We start from the raw sequence: 20,378 nt of genomic DNA on the forward strand, positions 1-20,378 counted from the left end.
CTGCAAATTTACTTAATATGCATTTCTGAATCAAGTTCATTTATGAAAACATGGATAAAAACTGGCCCTAAAATGGAGATCTGAGGAACTTTGCCAGTGACCCACCACCATCTTGTTATAGCCCCTTTTACAGTAGCCCTTTCAGATCAGTGTGGGTTTGAGCATTAGGTTTTGAGAATTACACCACACACTACTCAGAATGTTATTCGTTTAATGATTTTTTATTTCTATGTTTAATCCACTTCTTAATTGCATTGCATTTGTTACATACTTACTACATTTCTGGTTCACTGAATATCAAATATCTCCATGTTTTTACACTAAGGAGACAATTCACCTTTTCAAAAACATTCTTGGTCAGTCACTAATTTCTACACTTTCCAACATCTTTGTTTATTGGTTTACTTCTCCTATGAGGCAGCTCGTGTCTTGATGGGCCTCTGGCTCTTTCAGTTCCCCTGCTCAGAATCTCTTCCATCTCTCTCTTTTTAGTTTCTTTCCAACAGATAACCAGAATTGAACAAGATTCCCTCAGAGGATACAACATTGATACTATCTTCCTGCATTTAAATGATTTCAGTGCAATTTTCAGTTCTTTGTTTTCCTTTTTTCTTTTTCCTCACAGCCTTAAAACAGTGTGTAAGACTATCTAGGCTCTTTTGAGCAGTATATCCTCACTGTGTGCATTCCTTCATTGAACTATCCCACCAGTTCATCCCACATGAACCTAATTTTGCAGGTGTGTCTAAAATTTATCACAACTTTTCCTGGCAGTTTGAACATACTGATCCCATCCGTTTCTGTGATATGAAATGAGCGTGATTAGCAACATCCTTTCTAAACAGACCTTTGGAGAGTCTTGGTGTTAATTATCCTGTTGGAAGAAGTGATTTAATGCTAACATATAAAATGTTGGCTGACATGGAGAATGAGAATGAGAAGTTGCTCATTTTAGTGAAGAAGGAACTAAAACACCTAGTACTAAAGAAACTGCAAGGTATGGTAACTTACAGATAAATGAAAGGATGCAGCTTTTACTGCACTACAGTTAGTTAACACGTGGAACCCGTTGAAGGGGCAGCTCAAGAATAAATCAGTTCAGAGCAATGGCGGATACATCCAGTACGCATGAACATGATGATCTGAAGTTCTGTTTCAGGACAATAACAGAAGTTGATTTTCAGAAGCTGGGATTTCAGTGGCAAGAAAGAATTGTGCTGTTTGCCTTAAAGATCCTTTACTGGGTTGGAAGGGTCTTTTATCTGAAGTATTATGGCTACTATTATGTGTATTACGTAATGTGGACTTCCCTATTATTTTTCTGTACCTTGGTTACTGTCTTTTAAAATAGAGGAATGGTGTCATGAAAGTTTTGTTAAAATCTTTAGGCTGAAACATGAGCACAAAATGTAGACAACTACTCACTACTGTTTCAAAATAGACACAAACACTGAGAATTGGACATTTTTTAATTTCCTATTTTGCTTACAATGTTGTAGAAATTCCCTTGAATCATGAAACATCAGGCCACTAAATTTCTGGCCTCCCACATTGCTAACTAAGAGCTACATTTTGTTAGGTCTGTAAGCATGATCCTGAGTGCGTAGAAACTTTGTAGTAACATAAAGGCAACAACTATATATGTATTTTTTGCAACGTGACTTTTTCAAGTTATTATGAAGGATTGTACATCAAAATATGAATGACCGATAAAAAAGATGCAACTTACAGTCTTCCTAAAAAAATGCTCTTGTTTAACTTGTTAGACTGTAGACAGTATCAAACCATGCTGCATTCACTTAATGCCACAGAAAGTATTAGCATACACACATCTCTTCATGACTGCTTTCCCTGAAGAAATCATTTTGGAACTAATGCTGAAAAGAATAATTTCAAGGGGAAAATCATTGTAATTGCTAGAATTTAATCTAAGCAGACCTATAATTTAATCCTTACTATGACAGTGAAGCTAGTTACATTATTTAATGCAAGCTAATTGTTTATGATAGCCGTAGGGACAGAACAGGATAACAATGAATATCATATAAGAAACTGTTACAGACTGTGCGCCTAAATCAATGTAATTAGTTCTTCGCATGGCTAAATGTATAGAATTACAGATTAGCAGAGATACAAGGCAGGGAGAATTCAGGGATTTTCAGGTACAAAAGGTGAGAAAGAGCACCATGAGTGTCCTGTTGCCAATAAATGTAATCAAGAAAGAATAGAATGAATGTATTACATTATCTTTTGTAGATATTCTTCTGTCGGTAAAGTTAACAGAAGAGGGTTCTGGCACTCTGAGAGTATTTGCCATCTGCTTGTATCAAACTATTCCTGAAACTTAGCTATGCAGTTTAAATAGCTGAGGTTGGATTTCTGCTTTAATATCTTTCCACTGCTACTGTTCTTTGATGTCGTACTTAGTCTCAATTGACTGTTTGTTTTTTGTTTTGTTTTGTTTTAATTTTGAGCAGACATGACCATCGTGGCCAGCAGTGTGCCCAGCTGGCCAAGAGGGCCAATGGCATCCTTGGCTTGTATCAGGAATGGTGTAGTGAGCAGAACTAGGGAAGTAATCCTACTCCTGTACTTGGCATTGGTGAGGCCCCACCTCAAATACTGTGTTCAGTTTTGGACACTCAATACAGAAAGGACATTGAGATGCTGGAGCAGGTCCAAAGAAGGGCAGCAAGGCTTGTGAAAGGCTTGGAGAAAATGCCCTATGAGGAGAGACTGAAGGAACTGGGGCTGTTCAGTCTGGGGAAAAGGAGACTGAGGGGAAACCTTATTTCTCTCTTCCAATAAGACAAAGGTGATTGCAGAGAGAATGGGGTTGGTCTCTTCTCACTGGTGACAGGAGACAGGATGAGGAGAAATGGCCTGCAGATGTGCCAGGGGAGGTTCAGGTTGGATACCAGGGAAAAGCTTCTTTACAGAAAAGGGTTGGTAAGCACTGGAATAAGGCTCCTCAGGGAAGTGGCTGAGTCACCATCCCTGAACGTGTTTAAATCTATTTGGGTGTGGTGCTCAGGGACATGATTTAGTGGTGGGGTGTTAGAGTTAGGGTAGTATGGTTTGGTTGTGGATGGACTTGATCTTTAAGGTTTTTTCCAACCAAGCAATTCTATGATTCTATGATTGTATATGATCTATATGATTGGAAATAGTCAGCATATACAGAAAGCATCAAGTTTCTAATAAATCCAGAGGATTCTCAGATTTTCTCCATGTACTACTCTTTTATTACTAATGCTTCCAACTCTAAAGGGCTGAAGAAAGCACATGTTCCCTTGGTTTCTTCTGTGTACTTCTGTGCATCTGCTTGTTGCTGACACTGTCATTGCAGTGACAATGACTAGGAGAATTCTGATTCTCCGAGAGACTGAGATGTGCTGTGACTTACAACTTTCAATGGGATTGTGTAAAGAAAAATAATCTATCTATGGATGAAAAGCAGCAGAATCTAGGGAGCTCATCACTGGCATGCAGACATGAGATATATAGATTAGTAACAGATTAGTGGGGAAATTTATTTGAGACTGAATTCAGAATGAAAAGTTGCATCAAATCTATCATCTAGATTCCTATTCCACACATGTTGTTACCGTATTTGAATAAGACTGTAATTGATGGTTTAAGAACATAAGTTTACTGTCAATTTTTTTTGTTCATATACAGTGCTAAGAAAGTTCCTAGAGATCCAATTTATTTTGAAGATGCAAAATAATCCTGTTTAAGACTATGCAATGGAGAACACTAAAAAAATAAGTAAGAGTAGCATAATCTATAAAATGCATTTTAAAATTAGCGCTTCTGCTTTAGCGAATAGTTGTCACAACGGTCTATCTGTAAGTGTTCATTGTTACTTGTATTTCCCCAGAATCTGAAGTTTCTTTCAATGAGTGAAATGAGTTTCTAAGGAATCACATAAAGAATTATGTCAGACTGTTACTCCACAACCAGATAATTTTAAGCTATTCTGTTGATCCTACAACAGTGACAATATTGAAATTATTATATTGGCTGAAAAGCATCACATTTAGGCTGTGAAAGATCTTTGGGTGTTGCATCATGTTCTTATGTGTCTTTTATGTTTAGTACTTAGGATTCTTATTTTCAGTAAGGCTAGAAAAAAAGTAAGTAAACTTATCAATGAAAGAAAACTGATAGGCTATCTGAAGGACTTAATAGGTATTCAGAAAACCTATTATATAACCTATATATATATATTTATTATATAACGTATATATTTCTAGGCTTACAGTAAAACTGTCATGGTTGGTCATATTCTTTTAGCTTTTTCACCTTTTTGTGTTTTTCTTGTGTCTGATGTCCTTAATATCTATTCCATCCGATACACAATTGTTTTGCTGTGAAAAGCCAAAGATTTGAAGACCCAGCATGATTATTCTTGGGTGTGAACCAGATTGAAGCAGAGTTTAGTGCTATATATCGTTGTCTAAATCTACATCAGGAAGATGATGAAAACAATATAGTATAGTTTTAGAAGAACAAAGCAACAAGTAAAAAGGGGTTGTCCCCAAGGTTGTCAGTACAGCTGAATTCTCATTTGACTTTCCCTGAAACATCATAGTTTGATCCGAAGCTGAACAAGCATGTTTTGGTTTTACACAGCAAAACCTGAATAAAACTGGCAAAAGGCAGAAAGCTGTAAGCGTTCCCCCCTCTTAGTAGGGAAAAAATAATAATAATAATTAAAAGAGGATAAAAGTAAATTTTGATGTTAGAAACAGCTGTTTTTTCCTATTTTCTTTGCATTCTAACCAACAAAGGATGTTCTAAATAAAAACATAGTCAGTACCTTTCTTAGTTGTGTATAGGATTCTTGATGTACACCAGGCCATTTCCTGAACTGGATTAAATCAGTCTGATTGTCTCAAAATCAGAACTAAATTTTCTCTATCAAGCAGCAGCAAAGAGTCTTTATAAGCTTTCTCTGTATATGTGCTAGAACACAAATATACAGCCGCATGGTAACAAGGGAATATGCGCTCCAAGCCACTGTACATTGTATAGCAGCAGGAAAAGTGTCAATTGATATCAGAGCTAATAGTGGTTGATGATCAATTTGATGTCTTTAAGTAGTCTGGAGATGTATATAGCTGACCTTAATCTGCTTCTTGTTTGAGAACACCATTTCTTTGAGTAGAGGAGCCAGAAGATTGCTTAAAAGTTTCTTAGGAAACTCAAACAAATAGCTGCTGCATCCAGTCACAGGAACAGAAGTGGATGAAGACTTAGTTTTCCCCATAAACAATTAACCAATAAAACCTCACCTCATTTTGTTGGCTACAGCTGAAGTTTTCTGACAGGTGAGCCTATGTATCAAGTTCTGTAGCTGGCTGAAAAACTTCAGTATGTTGAGAGGAAAAGCTTTCTAAAAACAGTTACACGTTTGACTCAGTGTAAGCATTATGAAAAATTTGGTCCTGGTGGTTTGGTTCACTGCCAGGTGGTCTCACTGCTATAAAAACTGGGTTATGGTCATGAAAAAGGATAAATCTAAGCTATTAAGGTTGTAGTGAAGGGAATAAAATTGGATACTTGAAATAAAGCAACTTCTTCTCTAAGTCGTGAGAAGGTTTGGGTTTAACTGATAAACACTGCCAGTAGAAGTGTTACTACTTTTTGATGACATTCAATTCAAGGCTCCAAGTACAAGTGCTGGGTAAGTAAACTTGAACAGAGTCTCCAAACAGTACAATTTGGGACAACTTTCTCAAAGAACTTACACAGATCATAGCTAATATATTCTCAGCACCTCCTCCCACTTCAGGGAATTACTATCATCATTTTGCAGTTGGAAACATACAAGTATAGATATTTGTCCAAAAGAGAGCAATAATATTGAAGGGAGGCACAAGAACTCCTCGCCTTTTGTTCCCAGTTAATGTTAATTCGATAGACCAATAAAACATGCAGAATGGACCTGAATTGTGCTTGCAAAAATACAAGACCAGATAAATAAAAGCATGTAAATGACATGAGAGGAATTACAGAACAATTTGTTAGTCATGGATTAACAGTAGGACACTACAAGACACTGAGGTAAACAGCTGGCTTTTCCATTCATCCCTTTGCAGTTCTGATGCTAATTTGAAGCAGTAATAGCAAATAATAAATAAATAAATAAATAAAAAGCAACCTGGGGGAAAAAAAAAATATAAGGAAAACCACAGCTGACAAAGCATCAAGCATTGTCCTAAGAAATAACTTGGCCCTCTGACTTTATTCCTGAGCAGGAAATAATAGCAAGGGAAAGAGGTGATTACATGAATTAAGACACAGAGAAAAAGGAATACATACGCCTCTCACCTGTGATGTCAAAAGCAGCAGGAGAATTGAATCATAGAATCATAGAGCGTCCTGAATTGGAAAGGATCCGCAAAGATCATTGAGTCCAACTCCTGGCTCCACACATTTGTACTCAGCACACCATTCTTCCTGTACTTATGTGTCCTTCTATGTAATATTTCCCAACATTGAATTCTATGTGTTTACCACCTGCCAAATTTTATCAGTAGTAATTCCATAAGTAATAATTCTTCTGGCACACTAGCAATTCATGATCAGGCTGTGCAGATCATAACTAGAAAAATATTGATGTGACAATGCCTTGCTATTTATGATTACATGCTAAGTGCTTAGCAGGATTTTTATTAACTTCTTCATATTGTGTTAATTTTGTAATTTTTGCTGATAACTACAAATGTTTATCAAGTCAGATGACTTAAAAAAAGAAACCCAAGTAAAATATTAAATGAACTTTATCAGTTGAGCGTGGAGCTTCATCAAAGTCTATTCTGCAGAAAGCTTTAGGACTTCCAATAGAACTACTCTTCCACTTCAATACGTAGATCTAGTTACCATGTGCAACACTACAATTGAGACAGTAAACATCAAGTTATATGTGGCTGTCCTTTCAATGACTGAGGATAGAATGCAAAAAAAAAAAAAAAAAAAATCAATGCATTGAGTTACTGGAGTCATTCACAGAAGAGCAACAAAGCTGGTGAAGAGACTAGAAAAGGAAGCAGGGGCTGTTTAGTCTGGAAAAAAGCAGGCTGAGGGAAGACCTCATTGGTCTCTACATAACCTGACAAAAGATTCTAATGAGGTGGATGTTAGTCTTCTCTCGGGTGACTGTATTGGGTTTATAGGGCAAGGTTTGGGTAGCAGGGAAGCTTCAGGGGTGGTCTCTGAGAAAAGTCCAGAAGTAGCCCCATGTTAGGTAAGAAACAGTTCGATACATCTTCAATATTTCAGCAATCTCTCTGTCTTTAATTTCAATGCTTGAGCCTCTTTCTTTGGGGCTGGGGAAATGGTGTGATGGAGTTCATTTGTCCATCAGTGTGAACCTTCACAGTGACAAGGGACAGAATGTGAGGAAATGCTTTCAAGTTGCATCAGGGGAGGTTTAGGTTGGATATCAGAAAGAATTAATTCACAGAAAAAGTGATTAGGCATTGGAATGGACTGTCCAGGGAAGTGGGAGTGTCCCCATCCCTGGAGGTGTTTAAGAAATGTGGATATGCCACTTAGGATATAGTTTAGTGATAGACTTGGTGATGCTAGGTTCTTGTTTGGACGTGTTGATCTTTAGGGTCTTTCCAACCTAAATGATTGTATGATTCCTTTCTTTACCTGGGTAGGGTTACAGATTTTACATGCTATTATATCTAACAAGGTTTTAGTCAAGACTGATGTATTTTCTTCCTCTCTGGGTTTGGCTGACTGTAGCTGTGATTGGTCAGAAGATTTGTAAGAGTATTTCTGTTTTGGCAGCTGGTGAAAAAGTTGAGTAGTCTGAGGAATTAAATTCTAAGTATCTATAGATTTAATATTTTTCTTGCTGTTATCAAACTATGAATGCAGGTCAACTTAGTGGAAACTTGATGTGATAAGTATTTTATACTAGAAGATTAGTATTGCTGTATTGCTAATGGCTTCCTTTCTAGATTTTGCTGTTCTTCCAGAAAAATAGTACTGGGTGAACTTTTATTAAGATGAAATGTTACTGGACAGGAATTAAAAAAAGACAAATGAAAAAGAAACAATTGAAAAACAGCATCTATATTGATGTAATTGTGCTCTGAAGTTATATTTCCTAGCTTTTAAAAGTATTTGTATTTTACTGTGAGTTCTAAAAAATTAGATAAGATTGCTTATGACAGAGGAAGAAAGCAAGATAAACATAAAATGATACAAGCAAGTCTCTTCTAGTATGATTTCTTTAAAGTAGACCGCTAATTTAGATTATTTACAGACATCTAGGCGTTGATGCTATCAACACTTATCTTAATTACTTTCCCACAGATTTTATAAACCACTGCTTCTACATTTTTTTCTATTTTTTCTTGAAGGTGTCTCGTTGAACTTTTCCTAACCAGTTTAATTTCTACCAGTTTAGAATTCTTAATTCTGAAAGAATCACCATTTCCAATAATTGCTTCGCATTAGTCCAGTAAGCTTTTTCTTCCTGCTTCAGTTGTTACTGTATAAGCAGTTCACAACTGTGTGGTCTATTTGTCAGCCTAAATAAATTAGAAGGAGTTTTCTATGTGTGATTTGGTTCAATTACTCCTTTTCTCTGCCTGAATTAGTGAACAAATCGCAGAATCAACAACCTTATTTCTTGTTGAATAGAGCACTGAACGAAAAAGATTCTGGTAGCTGTAACACAGTGCCATAAGAGAGAAATAACACTGTAGCGAAAAAGAGAAGTGTATTAATGAGTGTATTCACGTGACTGACACCAATTCTGTTTGCTTAAGTGCTTTTTGGCTTTTGGACCTTGGCTGTTGTGTGTTGAGTTTATCTGAAAAATCTAGCTCTATTACTCAGGTGAATTAATAAGGACAGATTTCAAGGGGTCTTGAAACAGGTCTGTTTCAAGAAAATATTAATTGTTGATTACTTTTGTATGCATCTGTGTAGAATGCACGGTTCTATGCTTGGAAAAAAAAGGTATCTAATGAAATCCTTCCTTTTCTTAAGTTTTTCTCTTTCATGCATTTATTACGAGAAAAAAACAAGAATGTGAATGTTGGGCAACAAATGTCAATTCTTCCTCAAAACCAGAAGGAATGAACCAACATTGTTAGTGGAAATGTTGTTCCCAGTCTCTACTTTAATCTAAGCATTTGTTATGATTAAACCTTCCTGCCATTTTCCTACATGATTGAAAAAGTGCAGCTAAATCACTGAGATATGCCATACCTTTCCTATGTGTGAGTTACTGAAGGTGAAGAAACACAAGAAAATTTGAAAGGGTTTTTGCTAATAAATGATGAACCAGAAAATACACATCCTTACAACGAAACCTTCAGAAAAGGCAGGGGCTGGCTGAGAAAACAGGATTTGTGTTCTGCAATCTAGTGCCTCAGTGCTTGTTTTCATCCTAATCACTAGGGAAAGTACATGGCAGAAATGTTGAAATATTGAAAATGCTGTTATAAATACTTAAAAAAAGAAATGTTTTGGAAATGACAGTGCTGGGTTTCATGTTGGTTGATGTTAAACTAGGACAATTTTGCTCCAATATTTCATGAGATCTGTAATGCTGACTCTTCTGCTCTATTTTCTTCTATGGACCAGGGTTTCTGACCACATTCTCTCACTGAAATTCTCCTGTGTCCAATCTTCCCTCATGAAAGTGAAGGAAAAATAATTTTTGCTGAGATGTCAGTTTTTTCTCAGTATTTTCTGCTCTCAGATTTGTAGGTTACTCCTCCTTGGCATCTTTTCGCTTATTTCTTATCTTTTATTTTCAGTTTTGAAAGGCCAATCAGCTGATACACACTCACAGAAGCAGGGTCTGACCGGAGTGTATCTACCTGGAAATGGTTTTGTGGGGCACTCAGCGTTACTGAGGTGGATAAAGCAAAATTCACACCTCTACTTCACTGGGAATCAGGATCCTAGGCTGTAACCTTTATTGTATGAGGATAGTGTCAGAAAATAAGATTTCTGCTAGTGGCCATTGTTACCTAAATTACTTGATAGCAATCTTGAAGACTTGCAGTGTTTTTTATCTCCACAATGCTTCACCCATCTTTCTTCTAGATGGAATGATTGCTGTTTTCAAACAGCCCACAGTTAGATTTAAAGGTTGTTTAAATGTTTCCAAGCATTACCAGTATTGCGTTCAAAAATTTCTGAGCAGTTTCATAGTAGAGTAGACTTCTTTTCAGTTCCATACTGTCACACAGGCCAGTTATGTTCCCTGTAGAAATATATTTGCCAAAAACAAATGAACAAACCCTTTATAATCCAACAGATTCCAGCTTTGAAATATAGCCTATTAACTTGTTTCCATTAAAAGAAGGTATGTGGTTCCTGGGTAGGTCCCAGCACTGTTGTGTCACTGTATTCACACATCCAGCTCTGCAAAATACTTTTTCTGCTGTTTCTTTCAAACCACTTGAAGGAGAAGTCAGCTTTTCTTTGAATGCACTCAGCTCATGTACCATTAGGCACAGATATATGATTACTGTAGATCAGAAATGCTTTCAGATTATTATATCCTATAATGTTTGCTCTGCCAAGGCTTTTGCAGGTTCTATTTGTGTCTTTCAAGATGCACTGCAAAGAGAATGAAGAACCCTTTTTTACAAATGAGACTGGTTGTGTCCTAGAAAGCAAAAGTGACCCCGTAGTCCTAAAGAACCTCTTTTTCTGCAGAGCTGTGAGCAACATCAAATGTCTGTATTCTTCATGCTCAGCGTAGTATTTCCTGTTCACCTCTGTCGGTGGAAGATTTTTTTCTCAAACCTGATTTTTGAAATTGAACTGACTCTGCAGTTGGATATGTCCCACAAAAGTAAAAGGGAAGACTGTAGTTCTTAACTATATGGGATAATGTCCAAAAAGTGACCCTAAAAGCAGGTACTAGATTGTGAAAGGAGGAAAAAAACTCTACTTCACCTCCCCACCATCACCATTGTAATATCGTAACTATGTTGCTACTTAGAAGCTTTATGCAACACTTGTGATTTTAGCACCAGCAATAGGAAACTGAACTGATGCAGCAGTACTGTGTGTAAAGCAGCTGAAATGGCCACAAGAGACTGCCTGGCTCCAGCAGTCTGTGGATACGGGAGGAGATCCTCAACAGCTTGTCCACAGTAGCTGACGATGTGGTTCCTTATGTTCATGTTTCGCCAAATTGTAAGGCTGTGGGCAAACAATCTTTCAGCTTCAGCTGCACCATGTGAGCAGGGTAATTCCTTGAGCTGCTCATATCTGAATGGAGGTTCCAGCAAGGGAGTGGAGAATGGGTGCATTTGTTCCAATAGTTTGCCTCACTACTACATGTGTAATGTCAGACCAGGTCCCCTCAGACATGAGGAGACGCGTGGTGCGGTGACGTGACGCAGCACAATCCTATCTTGAGGCTGGTAACAGGGATAATGCTGTGATTATAAATCCACTGTTTGTTGCATGGTTCAGATATTTTTATTTTTTTCAATGTAAAGTATGCTCAGAAATCACCATACTCCATCTTTTTGTGCTTTTTCTTGTTCTTGCTATTCATCTTGTTTGTTTGTTTTCAAAACCTACTTCTTTGTGGTCAGCTGGAGAATGTTTCTGCTCAGATTTATCCCATTCTGTTTTTTCTAAAGCCAGTCGGAAGCAATTTTGTCCAGCTACAAAACTTTTGTTTTAGTTCAGCTACCCGTTGTTACCTCCGTATCATTACCAGGTTTTAGGTTCTTAAGAGCATTGCTATCTGAGCAGCTAAATGGAAAAGATGACCTCTTGCATACAATAGAAATAGACAAGGCCAATTTCCGGGTAAGAAAACTGTTGCTAACAATTTCCCATTAATAAGCTTTTTTCACCACAAGGGTCTTGCGTGTATTTTCTATAACTCTGTGGTCAAGTGAAAGCTGCAGTCTTAAGCACTCACTCAGGGTGATGGTCTGTTTGGTGCCTCGCATAGGTGAGTAAATTTTGCAGTAAGGGAAAGTTCACATGCTAGCATTATACTCTCATTTATGAGAGTATATGTAATGTGCTTCTTAAACAATTGCTATTCAGTTGGAGTTGATGAGCACAAGATAAATTATAGCCTTCTGATTCTTATCATTTTCCTCTAAATTTTCTTTAAGCAAAGTATAAGACGTTTAAACTGACTGTGTCTTTTCAGCACCCTGCCCCAATTTCTATTGCCCTATATGCTAGTCAGGTATTTTAACAGGGTCTATAATCAGAAATAGAGGTTCTGTGCACAATGCAGCCTCTTATATTATCACATCTTCTTTACAGGTAATAAATGCTGTCAGGTCCTACAGGGCATTAGATTCTAACTGTTTCTATACACTACCTTCATTTCCATGCCTCTTATATTCTGCTGGATCTGCATGCATACCCTTCCCTGACAGAAGATGTGCCTATGTTCTAGCAAAGTGTTACTCACACACAGTAAGATTTTTCTGATGTTGCTTGTTATCGCATCTACAGAATACAGTACCTATATCTGCAGTATCTATACAATATTTTAAACTTAGTTGTATTCCTCACAGGGAGAACATGTTTAATATTATTGTGGTTTTTTGTTTTTTATTTTTTTGTTTTGTTTTGTTTTGTTTTGCCACAAAATCCAATAGACTTTAAGTGTAATTTTGTTGTTGTTGTTGTTTATTCCACTTATGTGTTAGTTTGATTTATAGAACAATCATTCTTACAAATGTGCAATTGTTTTTAGTCCAGGTCTGTGCTGCTGTAAAAGTGAGCATGGTCCTGACATCTGAGCTTTATGATGACCAGGATATGGGCAGAGGAAGGAGACTGTATTTTGCACTGTGTGCTGAAGTTTGGCCTAATCGCAAAGCTGGGAATGTAGGCTGATAATTTTCCACAGAATATAGATATATATATATATATACATTTTTTTTGGTGGAAAAATTAATCATTTGGGCTTGTCTGAAAGTGTTTTGCTGGTGGTGTCATTTCAATTTTGATTTTATAGCAACTTCATTTCTAACAAAAAGAAATTGAATTGAGAAACTGCTTCAGACTGAAAAATCAATGTTACGATCAACATTTTTTCAAAATGTTTTTTTTTCTCTCCAGAAAGAACAAGAGAATATTCTTTCCTCTCCACTGTTTCAGAAATGTGATGTTCACATCATCCTTGTCTTATGCCCATGCTTGAATTTCTGGATAAAAAGGAAATTCCACTCTTTTGGAAGTTGTGACATTTAACTGTGATGAGAAAGAACTTGGCAACCTGAACATCTAAAGCAAAGAAAAAAAACGCAAGACCCTATTTTTTCTTTTTTTCATTATAGGTAGCCTGAATTTTCAGCAATCTCAGGACTTGTGATAGCCTAATTTTTGATTCTTTTCCCCTCCATTTAGCCGTTTTCTTCATGCCATAGTTATTCTTCTGTGGAACTACTCTAATATATGATGAACGTGCAGTCTTCAGTACTAATCTCTGAGCTCTGAACAGTTTCTTTACAGATCATTTCTATTCTGTATCTGAGCAATGAACCCGTGCAGCCAGTTTTTCATTCTCTCTTGCTGAAGCAGAAAGACTGTAATTTATGGGAGAAGACATAAAAATTGTTTGAAATACAGTTAAATGCATTAAGATTGTCTTTTTTTCTTTTTTTTTTTTTTTTTTTCTCCCCAATTCATTCTGTCTGTCAAAATTCTAGCCCCCAGGTGTTTTCATTTGGAGCAAAACTTGGAGCAGCTTCTAGGTAGGCTCCTGAAACAGAGGTTGTGAGCACATACTCAGCACTCCCTGTTTTAGGAGAGAAATGATTTTGCTTCAGCCCCAGATTCTCTGGATCATCTGGCAGCAGTGGAAGTTCTGGTTGTATTATTGAAATTAAATGACCACGTGCTTCCTCTTTCCTCTGGGCACGCCTTGTCCTCTGTTTTGAGAGTACTTACCTCCATGCTACATTTCTTACCTTATTGCTTCCACTCTGTAGTAGGACAGGATAAGGTAATCAGCTTTTGCAGTGTAAGGCAACATAGTGGATCTGTAAGGGTTGGTAGTAATCGAAGTGGCCATCATGGAGGCGAGTTTATCCATGTCTGTCTGAATTGTTTTTTTCTACTCCTATCTGCAGCACCTGGTATTGGTGCCCAAAGAGAAGTGACTGAGCTAGAAGGATGCACCCTGGCTGGTCTTGTGTTTCCAGTCTGTGCTGTTTGCTAATGAACCAAGCAGGATCTGTTTGTTGTTTTTGTGATGCTGTATTATTTAGGGATGTGTTTTTCATGGAGAAAAAATTACTGAATGCACCTGAGGCATTTAGACAGGCTCAGAACTCCAAAGAAACCTTTGCTTGGATGCTCTGCTGGCTGAATCAAATAGAATGATAGAGATAATAGATGTTAATTTATGCCACAGCATGTCCATACCAGGTTGCCTCCAGGTATTTGAGGATAAAAACTTGCACTTAGCTAAATCCCATCCCACTTCATAGCCTCCATTGGTAGAGGCAATTCATAAACCAGAATCCCACAGATACTGAATGAAAAGTAAAAGGAACCACTTAATGAGAATTAAAGAAGGCATCCTTTGCTACATACATCTAATATGCTTCAAGGTGTTGTGATGTGAGTACTGGAAATCTTTAGAAAGAATATTAACCCTTTCCTGACTTCCTATGAGTATTTAGATATGTTTTCAGTGTCTTCTGAGTCAGATATCTACAGATATGGACTCAATTTGTGCTTATACTGGTGCTCATAACAGCCATATTTTGCAAAGAGAGAGGCAATGACTGTTCTGAAGGATATGCTGATGCCAGGACAGGGTGGCTGTGTGTTCTGCAGAAAGATGACTAGTTTTTATAGCAAGGGAGTATACCTGTGCTAATCCTTCTGGTATTCCTCTGTCCAAAATGCCTCTGTTCTACTTCACTACAATTTATCCTGATCCATCCTTCCTTCCTGAGTCAGGAAAGCCAAGGAACAAAATAAAACAAAACAAATGTTTCTTGTGTATCTTGGATAATCAGGTCAAAATCAATGAAATTCCAAGCATTTAAGAGTTTAGCCTAGTGTGTAGTGAGGTTTGTTTGTAAACTGCAGGATATGTACCCATCTGAAGTCTCTGCCTATAGTAAGGTTACAGAGATTCCTCTAATTTTGCTGTCCCAAGAGGATTTGGGAACTGAAGCATGTTTGCAGCACAGGCCAGATTGTGAATCTTTACTGTGTGTGTGCTGGGAAGGTTAGATTTTCCTACAGATTGTAAAGAAGAATATATGTATACATATATATTACTTGTAAAATCATCTGTGTTTTCTCTTTAGGTCTTGGCTCAATACTGTTAACAGTTTAAAGTAATGGTAGATTGCCTTCAGTTCTTCATGGATGTGACTGTCTGGCAAGGAGTGCTTGTCTTACTGCTGCTCTCAGTTACTCAAAAAGAAGATCTGGTATCAACACTGAGCACTAGCTTTGGGAGTCCTGCTGTCTTGGATCAGGATGGGGAGATAAGATTGTGACTTTTGGGAGGTAAGTGCTTCTGTACTATACTTCGAAGTATAAGTATATTGTAGAAGTGTAAGTAGAAGTATATAGCCCTTGGAAGAGCTCCAAGCGTACAAATCATAGAACAGAAAGTGTTCTTTCTGGATCTGGTAAAACACATATTCTGGATGAGTTGGGCTGACTGGTATGTGTTGGAGTCAATTTTGGAGCAAAGAGGAAAGACAGATGAAAAAATAGAAGACAATCTTGGGAACTGCATGTATTCTCTAGGGAAATGTTTGCTTTCTTCTCTCTCTTTTTTTTTTTTTAAATTATATTCGAAGATTTTATGGTTGCGTGCTGGTTTTCTAATTGCCTATAAGAGAATGTATATGTTTTTCACCGATGTCAGCACTTCTGTACAAAGAAAAAAAAGATTTTTTTACTGCATGAAATGAATTCCAGCAGTAGGGTACTGGAGATGCAGAGATAAGCAGTAATGTGTGCTGAAAATGATTGCATGAGAGAAAGAGGGGGCAAGAACAGTGAGGAGCAAAATTTTTGGACTGAAATTTTTTTCTATTAAAATCCAGAGATTCTGCAGTGTTGGGTATGTGTATCCAGCAATCCTGCCAGCTTGTCTTGGATACAAAAGGATCCAAAAAGTGAAAATATTTTAAGTCGACTGTGTTTTAAGTGCAACTTTTTTGATTTGTAGTGGAGTTTCATTCTGATGATTCTGTAAGAACAATAGCCAAATCAATTAAACTAGTGGTACATAATCTGTCACATGAAAATGGAAACCTAAGCACTGATTTTCCTTAACCACAACTCTTCTTTTGTGAATTTGGGAAGCGAGCCCAGGAAGAATAAGCTCCAGAAAGAGATGTGAGTGAAGGACTATACCATGGGGCAAAACTATGCCATGTTTTGAAAGCATTTGCAAAGCATTTTTGACTTGCTACAGATATAATCAAGTGTAAAGGAAAAGGACTGTGTGATCCTAGGCATAATATAGGAGAAATTGTGAACCTACCATTTTCACAAAGAACTATCTTTCTCCTTCCCTACTCAGTTCATTTTGGTTTGCTGTTTGGTAGATAAAAAACATCTATGCATAAGAACATTTCCATCTTCTCTGAATTAGAGAAGCCTTGAAGCTTTGGAAAAAGGAATTTAATGCATTTATAAAATGCATTTGGATCCTCTTCCATGGAATCTAAAGTATTCTTTAACTTGTCAGTACCTTCAGAAGGAGAAAACCTACAACTTAAATTTGAGTTTCCTCAAAATGACTACCTTCTTGTAGTTACTCAAAGCTCGCGGCAGGATCCAAAAAGGTTCTTACCTCCAATACGTTTCAGGAGTGTTTGCTGGTGTATCATGACATCAAAAGCTGAAGGCATTGTGAAGGGATGCTAGAAGGAGGGTTAGGAACAGTGGTTGATTGGCTATGACGATGACAGGGGAAGGTTTAACTGACATGGGCTCTTCACTTGTGTGAAAGCTTGTAGGGCTAGCTTCAACCAAGTGCCACATAGCAGCTGTCACTCTGTATGTCTAGCTGACTTGTTTCCTTCAGACTAAATTAAACAGCCTGTCTTGTGCTTCTCTTTCTAAGTAGCAAGAAAACATACGTGTTAAATTTCAGATTTATCTCTTGCGATAGGGACAGTCTCAGTGCAGTCTCGGTTCTCAGGCAGTTCTTTCCATCCCATCCATAGCTCCTGCATCAGACAAAGAATCAGCTATGATCCCATGGGCTCCCCATTCTTAAGACTGCATTGAGGCCAGGCAAAATGTGAGTCTTTCCAACCTTGCCAGCTGTGGGATATCCTTAGTATGCTCAAGCTTACTAAGCTGCACGTGCATCCCAACAGCTGTATTTCAGCTGTATTATGGTGTCTAAATAAGGATTTTAGACAGGTGAACTGAAAGTGACAGCCTAGATAGAAGGCATTTGTATGTGTGTTTTTTAGGAATGTCTTTTGTACTATCTTGTTTGATAGGCTGATAGACTGGCTTTTATTACTGCAAATTGTTTTTGCAGTGTTTTGTTTCAGCTGTTCTGCCTCACCTAGAGGTATTTTCACCTGGCTCAGGAGAGATGGGAACTCTGTGTGAAACAGTCTATGAGAAACATGAAAACACTCTGATCCAAACATGGATGTGGATTTTCATTGTTCCAAAAAGCAAATCTACTTTCAACCTGGTACTATTGCTTTGTCCTTGAAAGAGATGGGAGCAGCTAGATGCAGAATCAGATCTGTAGGAAGGTTTTCAGTATCTTGCTGTGTGATGGCCTATACCTTAAATTTCATTTCAGGTCACTTTCTATCATTGGGTATTTCATTTCTCATCTATCCTATGAGTCCTACTTTACTGTACAATTGTTTAATGCCTCTGAAAGCTCCTGCCAACAGTTTGCCATCTGTTTAAAACTAAAACCATTTAGTTTCTCTTGATGTGAGACAAAACCATCTGATATGCAAATACTAACAGTAGGCGGCCAACTTATCTCTATTTAATGTAAATGAAAACTCAAAAACAGTATGCTGGGGCTTCAGTACTGTTCTCCATCCATAGGACCCTTCCTGAGAGTCTTGTTTAAAGTTAAGTATAAGCAGCTCCTAGATGTATGGGATTACATCTTCTCTCTATCTCAAGAGACTTTTCTTTCATCATCACACTTGTTCATTGAAATTCTGTGAGAAACTGCGTGAACCCCTTGTTGCCATTTCAAAGAAAATAAGTACTGTTTATTATGGGAGAAAATACTGAACTGATATGTTGTATGTGAGAGTGCATCCCAACATTCACAAGCTTATAGAGCACTATGTTGACGGGGGAGAAAGATGACCTTGCAGCTTAAATGTCAGACTTTTGCTGGCAATTGCCAGGAATTCCTTGCTTTTGTTTTTTATGTGACCTGCAAAAAATCCCTCAAACCCAAGAACTTTTTGCAAGTGAAATAGTTTGAATAGTTTGAATAGTTCAGCAATTAAGTTCTGAATGATTCCTAGTTTCCTTAGTTTGTGTCTTGAAAATATTTGTCTTCGTTCTCTTGGAAGAGATGATGTGAATGGAGAGGAAAATGACTGCTCACTGTGTTGATTAAAAAAGGAATAAGAGCTGTCAGATGAAACTGGCAGGAAGTAGAATGATAGCAAACAAATACAGGCAATTCTTCAGAGACCTGCACCAGACAAAGCTGCATTGGATGCAAGAAGTTTAGCAGATTCAGGTTAAGACAGGAGAAGCTATTGAAGAGAAGTATACCGTGAAGGTTTCTAAGGCATAAAAACAGCGTCTAGCTGAGGAAATCAGAGGTTGGAGAATATAAGAGGAAAACATTATTGTATGTTTGACTTGCTCTTACATTCCTCCACAGAATATCTCTCGGCTATTCTCAGCCAGAACCCAGAAGCATCTGATCTGGCAAGTGCAGGTTAGCAGGCTAAAATGGGGGCTGAGGCACCAAATTGACCATACTTGTCAGTAGGCTTTGAACATCTCTGTTGGGTATGACATGGAGGGCAGATGTTTACTCTGCAGGACTTTGCTGTAGCTGTGATACTATCCAGAAAAAGAAAATTTTCCATCTGATAAACTGATGGTGACTGCTATGTGACAAAACTCTTTTTGAAATCTTCTTTGGCTGTGAGTGGCTTCAGTTTTCAAAAGTTCCTTTTATTACTACAGATCATTTTCTCAAATTAAAGGTCTAAAATGGAGGCAACAGAGAATTACTTTATATCAAAAATACACATTTCAGTAGAGATGAATCAACGTGAAACAACAAAGAAATCAATAATGATACATCATAAAAGCTGGAATCCATAGGAACACAGTTTCCTGGTGGTGTTGGATTTTAGCTTAAATATTGACTCACCATTTGAAGCATTGAAGGAAGAAACCTGTACAGCAGGTCTCAAATTAATAAATTTTGCTTGGCCTGTTAGGCTGGGGTCCCTGCGGGCATGACTGGAACAAGAGGCAGGAGTAAAGAGGAAGGCAAGGAGAGTTCAGAAGAAACACTGAGGACAAGTTGGGAGGCAGCAGGATGGAAAGTAAAGAGGCAAGGGTAGCCATGAGGCTTAGGCTAAAATGTCTTGAAACAACAGCTTTACCAATTTACAGAGAAACAGAAGAGTCTCCCAAAACTTTGCCAGTAAAGATAGAGATGTCTTGGAAAAGTATCTGTAAAAGGAAGGAGGCAGATCAGTTTGTAGCATGCTGCAGTGTGATGACATAAGCAGGGCATGGTCTTCAAGCTCTGATCACTTGGTGATCAGCTCAGATTCATGGCTTTCCAAAGTACTGCCCTCTGTATGTCTGCTGTATTTTTAAAAGTAATCTAATGACATACGGAAATATTTTTCACATGCTATCATTAGGGCATATAGGATAATGCATCTCTGTTCTTCCCAGTGACATGTCTTTTTAATTGCTCTCAGGATCCTACCTAGTTATCGTTGTCGATAATCCCACCCAATCACAATGGTTACATTTCAATTTTCCTCTTTCATTCATGAAATAGTAGTGATTATTTTAGTTGCTTGAAAGACAAACAACATTGGTACAAATTGTACTTCTTCTAAGCTGCGTTTGGAATATTAGCTCCTAGCCTGCAGCTTTTATCATTTCTGGTTTGTGAAATGTAAACTGGTGATAGAGAGAAGAGGGGAGAAACAAAGGGGAATCAAAGCCTTATTTGATCAATATTGGAGCATGTATCAATTCCAAATCAAATGCTTCTGGGGGCTTCCAAAAAAGAGGTTCACAAGAAAAAAGATTTTAATGAGAGTTACATTTCCACTTGCATTCAAAAGAATAATTAACAATAATTAACAACACAAAGGAGGGGATTCTTAGGAGAGTATGCATCTTTGAAGGACAAAGTAATGGCA

The 20,378-nt window shown here is 37.5% G+C and overlaps 1 long non-coding RNA gene across 1 annotated transcript in view; it reads left to right on the top strand.

Annotated features, from left to right (window-relative positions):
* The first annotated feature begins 15,313 nt into the window (after window positions 1-15,313).
* LOC146544454 (uncharacterized) overlaps window positions 15,314-20,378 on the top strand; it is a 227,044-nt gene continuing 221,979 nt past the window's right edge. Inside the window, exon 1 of the long non-coding RNA XR_014882964.1 lies at window positions 15,314-15,513. This is a non-coding gene — a long non-coding RNA (uncharacterized LOC146544454). The remainder of the gene's footprint in view (window positions 15,514-20,378) is intronic.

This window comes from Meleagris gallopavo, chromosome 4 (assembly GCF_905368555.1).
Source record: "Meleagris gallopavo chromosome 4, MGAL_WU_HG_1.1, whole genome shotgun sequence".
NCBI classification, from domain to species: Eukaryota; Metazoa; Chordata; class Aves; order Galliformes; family Phasianidae; genus Meleagris; species Meleagris gallopavo.